Raw genomic sequence first — 5,000 nt, 5'->3', positions numbered from 1 at the left:
GAGGATTGTTTTTTTTAATGATTAGTTACAATGGAGAATGTGAGGGGATCAAATATGTATGCCCCACAGGGTTATGATTTCTACATGAAACATTGCAATGGCTGATTTATTCATTTGTCATTCAAGATTACCTCAAAACAAGTAAGTGGTGATAAAAACATAATTTCGAGTTGTCCCTTATATCTTAATCAATCACTGCTTAGGCTACTATAATAATCCTAAATCTTGTGTGCCTTAATGCAACATTTAAACTTATTTCTGCTGTTCACTGTTCACAAGTTTGCAGTATTGAAAACCTTAATAAATCCACAGTAAAAGTGACGATGCAAAATGGTCAACTTCTGAAAAATCGTCAATTGATTCTGAAAAAATATTGATTGATAAGTAAGCATCACTTGTTTGCAGGTTTTTTTTAAATTCAATCTTAATAGTAATCATTTATAATAATTCCTGATTTGGTGTAAATGTTTATTATTGATGTGAAAACATTTATAATGATGGTGAATATTTCCAGTTGAATCAAATGTATAATATGGCTACCAGAGTGTTGTGGGGAAGTAAAGAGTAACCTAAGTACAAGTAATTAAAATATGTTAATGCAGTAGTCCTTACGTAAGTAGGCTACATGTACTTTTTGAATGTAAAACTGAACTTTGAAAACAGCCTCCAGAGAGCGTAATATGTATTAATACTCACTGAAAACATTGATGAAAATTGCAACAAAAAAAAAGAGGACAGACTGCCAAATAAAATCATGTTTCATTTTCCACTGGCCTGTTTCTCTCAGTCCTTTCTCCACTAGTGAGGCAACAGCGCCCTCTTCTGGCTAAAGGAGGTATTAAAAGCTTACAGCACCTGGTATTCCCAGGCGGTCTCCCATCCAAGTACTAACCAGGCCCGACCCTGCTTAGCTTCCGAGATCGGACGAGATCGGGCGTGTTCAGGGTGGTATGGCCGTAAGCGAATGAACAGGTTGTTAAAGGGTTATTTATACATACTTAGGTTTAAAGTAACACCTCGCCAAAATTAGAGCAAGTGACTATGACCTAGTTGATTTTATTACTTTTCTACTCAAACGTGTGGGCCTATGGATAGACTTACACTTAATCTTACTAGATTCAGCAATACTTTGACGCTGGGAGTTAACTAAAGACTTGCAGCTTGTTTTTAAGACTTGTTTCACGACTTGCGGGCAAACTGAACGTTCAAACGTCTGATAAACACATTGAACAAACCGATTCCGTGAAGATTAACTTCCCTCTTTCAAAACTGGCCTGGTTAGTACTTGGATGGGAGACCGCCTGGGAATCCCAGGTGCTGTAAGCTTTTAATACCTGCTTCAGCCAGCAGGGGGCGCTGTAACCTCCTGCTATGCACTGCAGTTCTTTTTTTATTTGTCTATCATTGCTTCTACTTTCCTACAAAGTAGCTTACACTGAATTTTGATTGGGGATCATCTATAGCATATATAGGGACTGATTGTAATAATTATGAATTTTCATATAATTAGTAAGTGTTCCTTTGTGATTCCTAATGGAGGATTGTTTTTTTTAATGATTAGTTACAATGGAGAATGTGAGGGGATCAAATATGTATGCCCCACAGGGTTATGATTTCTACATGAAACATTGCAATGGCTGATTTATTCATTTGTCATTCAAGATTACCTCAAAACAAGTAAGTGGTGATAAAAACATAATTTCGAGTTGTCCCTTATATCTTAATCAATCACTGCTTAGGCTACTATAATAATCCTAAATCTTGTGTGCCTTAATGCAACATTTAAACTTATTTCTGCTGTTCACTGTTCACAAGTTTGCAGTATTGAAAACCTTAATAAATCCACAGTAAAAGTGACGATGCAAAATGGTCAACTTCTGAAAAATCGTCAATTGATTCTGAAAAAATATTGATTGATAAGTAAGCATCACTTGTTTGCAGGTTTTTTTTAAATTCAATCTTAATAGTAATCATTTATAATAATTCCTGATTTGGTGTAAATGTTTATTATTGATGTGAAAACATTTATAATGATGGTGAATATTTCCAGTTGAATCAAATGTATAATATGGCTACCAGAGTGTTGTGGGGAAGTAAAGAGTAACCTAAGTACAAGTAATTAAAATATGTTAATGCAGTAGTCCTTACGTAAGTAGGCTACATGTACTTTTTGAATGTAAAACTGAACTTTGAAAACAGCCTCCAGAGAGCGTAATATGTATTAATACTCACTGAAAACATTGATGAAAATTGCAACAAAAAAAAAGAGGACAGACTGCCAAATAAAATCATGTTTCATTTTCCACTGGCCTGTTTCTCTCAGTCCTTTCTCCACTAGTGAGGCAACAGCGCCCTCTTCTGGCTAAAGGAGGTATTAAAAGCTTACAGCACCTGGTATTCCCAGGCGGTCTCCCATCCAAGTACTAACCAGGCCCGACCCTGCTTAACTTCCGAGATCGGACGAGATCGGGCGTGTTCAGGGTGGTATGGCCGTAAGTGAATGAACAGGTTGTTAAAGGGTTATTTATACATACTTAGGTTTAAAGTAACACCTCGCCAAAATTAGAGCAAGTGACTATGACCTAGTTGATTTTATTACTTTTCTACTCAAACGTGTGGGCCTATGGATAGACTTACACTTAATCTTACTAGATTCAGCAATACTTTGACGCTGGGAGTTAACTAAAGACTTGCAGCTTGTTTTTAAGACTTGTTTCACGACTTGCGGGCAAACTGAACGTTCAAACGTCTGATAAACACATTGAACAAACCGATTCCGTGAAGATTAACTTCCCTCTTTCAAAACTGGCCTGGTTAGTACTTGGATGGGAGACCGCCTGGGAATCCCAGGTGCTGTAAGCTTTTAATACCTGCTTCAGCCAGCAGGGGGCGCTGTAACCTCCTGCTATGCACTGCAGTTCTTTTTTTATTTGTCTATCATTGCTTCTACTTTCCTACAAAGTAGCTTACACTGAATTTTGATTGGGGATCATCTATAGCATATATAGGGACTGATTGTAATAATTATGAATTTTCATATAATTAGTAAGTGTTCCTTTGTGATTCCTAATGGAGGATTGTTTTTTTTAATGATTAGTTACAATGGAGAATGTGAGGGGATCAAATATGTATGCCCCACAGGGTTATGATTTCTACATGAAACATTGCAATGGCTGATTTATTCATTTGTCATTCAAGATTACCTCAAAACAAGTAAGTGGTGATAAAAACATAATTTCGAGTTGTCCCTTATATCTTAATCAATCACTGCTTAGGCTACTATAATAATCCTAAATCTTGTGTGCCTTAATGCAACATTTAAACTTATTTCTGCTGTTCACTGTTCACAAGTTTGCAGTATTGAAAACCTTAATAAATCCACAGTAAAAGTGACGATGCAAAATGGTCAACTTCTGAAAAATCGTCAATTGATTCTGAAAAAATATTGATTGATAAGTAAGCATCACTTGTTTGCAGGTTTTTTTTAAATTCAATCTTAATAGTAATCATTTATAATAATTCCTGATTTGGTGTAAATGTTTATTATTGATGTGAAAACATTTATAATGATGGTGAATATTTCCAGTTGAATCAAATGTATAATATGGCTACCAGAGTGTTGTGGGGAAGTAAAGAGTAACCTAAGTACAAGTAATTAAAATATGTTAATGCAGTAGTCCTTACGTAAGTAGGCTACATGTACTTTTTGAATGTAAAACTGAACTTTGAAAACAGCCTCCAGAGAGCGTAATATGTATTAATACTCACTGAAAACATTGATGAAAATTGCAACAAAAAAAAAGAGGACAGACTGCCAAATAAAATCATGTTTCATTTTCCACTGGCCTGTTTCTCTCAGTCCTTTCTCCACTAGTGAGGCAACAGCGCCCTCTTCTGGCTAAAGGAGGTATTAAAAGCTTACAGCACCTGGTATTCCCAGGCGGTCTCCCATCCAAGTACTAACCAGGCCCGACCCTGCTTAGCTTCCGAGATCGGACGAGATCGGGCGTGTTCAGGGTGGTATGGCCGTAAGCGAATGAACAGGTTGTTAAAGGGTTATTTATACATACTTAGGTTTAAAGTAACACCTCGCCAAAATTAGAGCAAGTGACTATGACCTAGTTGATTTTATTACTTTTCTACTCAAACGTGTGGGCCTATGGATAGACTTACACTTAATCTTACTAGATTCAGCAATACTTTGACGCTGGGAGTTAACTAAAGACTTGCAGCTTGTTTTTAAGACTTGTTTCACGACTTGCGGGCAAACTGAACGTTCAAACATCTGATAAACACATTGAACAAACCGATTCCGTGAAGATTAACTTCCCTCTTTCAAAACTGGCCTGGTTAGTACTTGGATGGGAGACCGCCTGGGAATCCCAGGTGCTGTAAGCTTTTAATACCTGCTTCAGCCAGCAGGGGGCGCTGTAACCTCCTGCTATGCACTGCAGTTCTTTTTTTATTTGTCTATCATTGCTTCTACTTTCCTACAAAGTAGCTTACACTGAATTTTGATTGGGGATCATCTATAGCATATATAGGGACTGATTGTAATAATTATGAATTTTCATATAATTATTAAGTGTTCCTTTGTGATTCCTAATGGAGGATTGTTTTTTTTAATGATTAGTTACAATGGAGAATGTGAGGGGATCAAATATGTATGCCCCACAGGGTTATGATTTCTACATGAAACATTGCAATGGCTGATTTATTCATTTGTCATTCAAGATTACCTCAAAACAAGTAAGTGGTGATAAAAACATAATTTCGAGTTGTCCCTTATATCTTAATCAATCACTGCTTAGGCTACTATAATAATCCTAAATCTTGTGTGCCTTAATGCAACATTTAAACTTATTTCTGCTGTTCACTGTTCACAAGTTTGCAGTATTGAAAACCTTAATAAATCCACAGTAAAAGTGACGATGCAAAATGGTCAACTTCTGAAAAATCGTCAATTGATTCTGAAAAAATATTGATTGATAAGTAAGCAT

At 36.3% G+C, this 5,000-nt stretch overlaps 3 non-coding genes across 3 annotated transcripts; all 3 read right to left on the bottom strand.

The window, feature by feature from the left end:
- Nucleotides 1-843: 843 nt before the first annotated feature.
- LOC136182266 (5S ribosomal RNA) lies at nucleotides 844-962 on the bottom strand. The gene has a single exon (XR_010668584.1). It is a non-coding gene; the product is annotated as a 5S ribosomal RNA (ribosomal RNA).
- Nucleotides 963-2,379: 1,417 nt separating this feature from the next.
- LOC136181367 (5S ribosomal RNA) lies at nucleotides 2,380-2,498 on the bottom strand. The gene has a single exon (XR_010667716.1). It is a non-coding gene; the product is annotated as a 5S ribosomal RNA (ribosomal RNA).
- Nucleotides 2,499-3,915: 1,417 nt separating this feature from the next.
- On the bottom strand, nucleotides 3,916-4,034 carry LOC136182265 (5S ribosomal RNA). The gene has a single exon (XR_010668583.1). It is a non-coding gene; the product is annotated as a 5S ribosomal RNA (ribosomal RNA).
- Between the last annotated feature and the right edge of the window lie 966 nt (nucleotides 4,035-5,000).

Source organism: Labrus bergylta, chromosome 13, assembly GCF_963930695.1.
Source record: "Labrus bergylta chromosome 13, fLabBer1.1, whole genome shotgun sequence".
NCBI lineage: Eukaryota > Metazoa > Chordata > Actinopteri > Labriformes > Labridae > Labrus > Labrus bergylta.
This window is presented reverse-complemented; position numbering and strand designations above follow the sequence as displayed.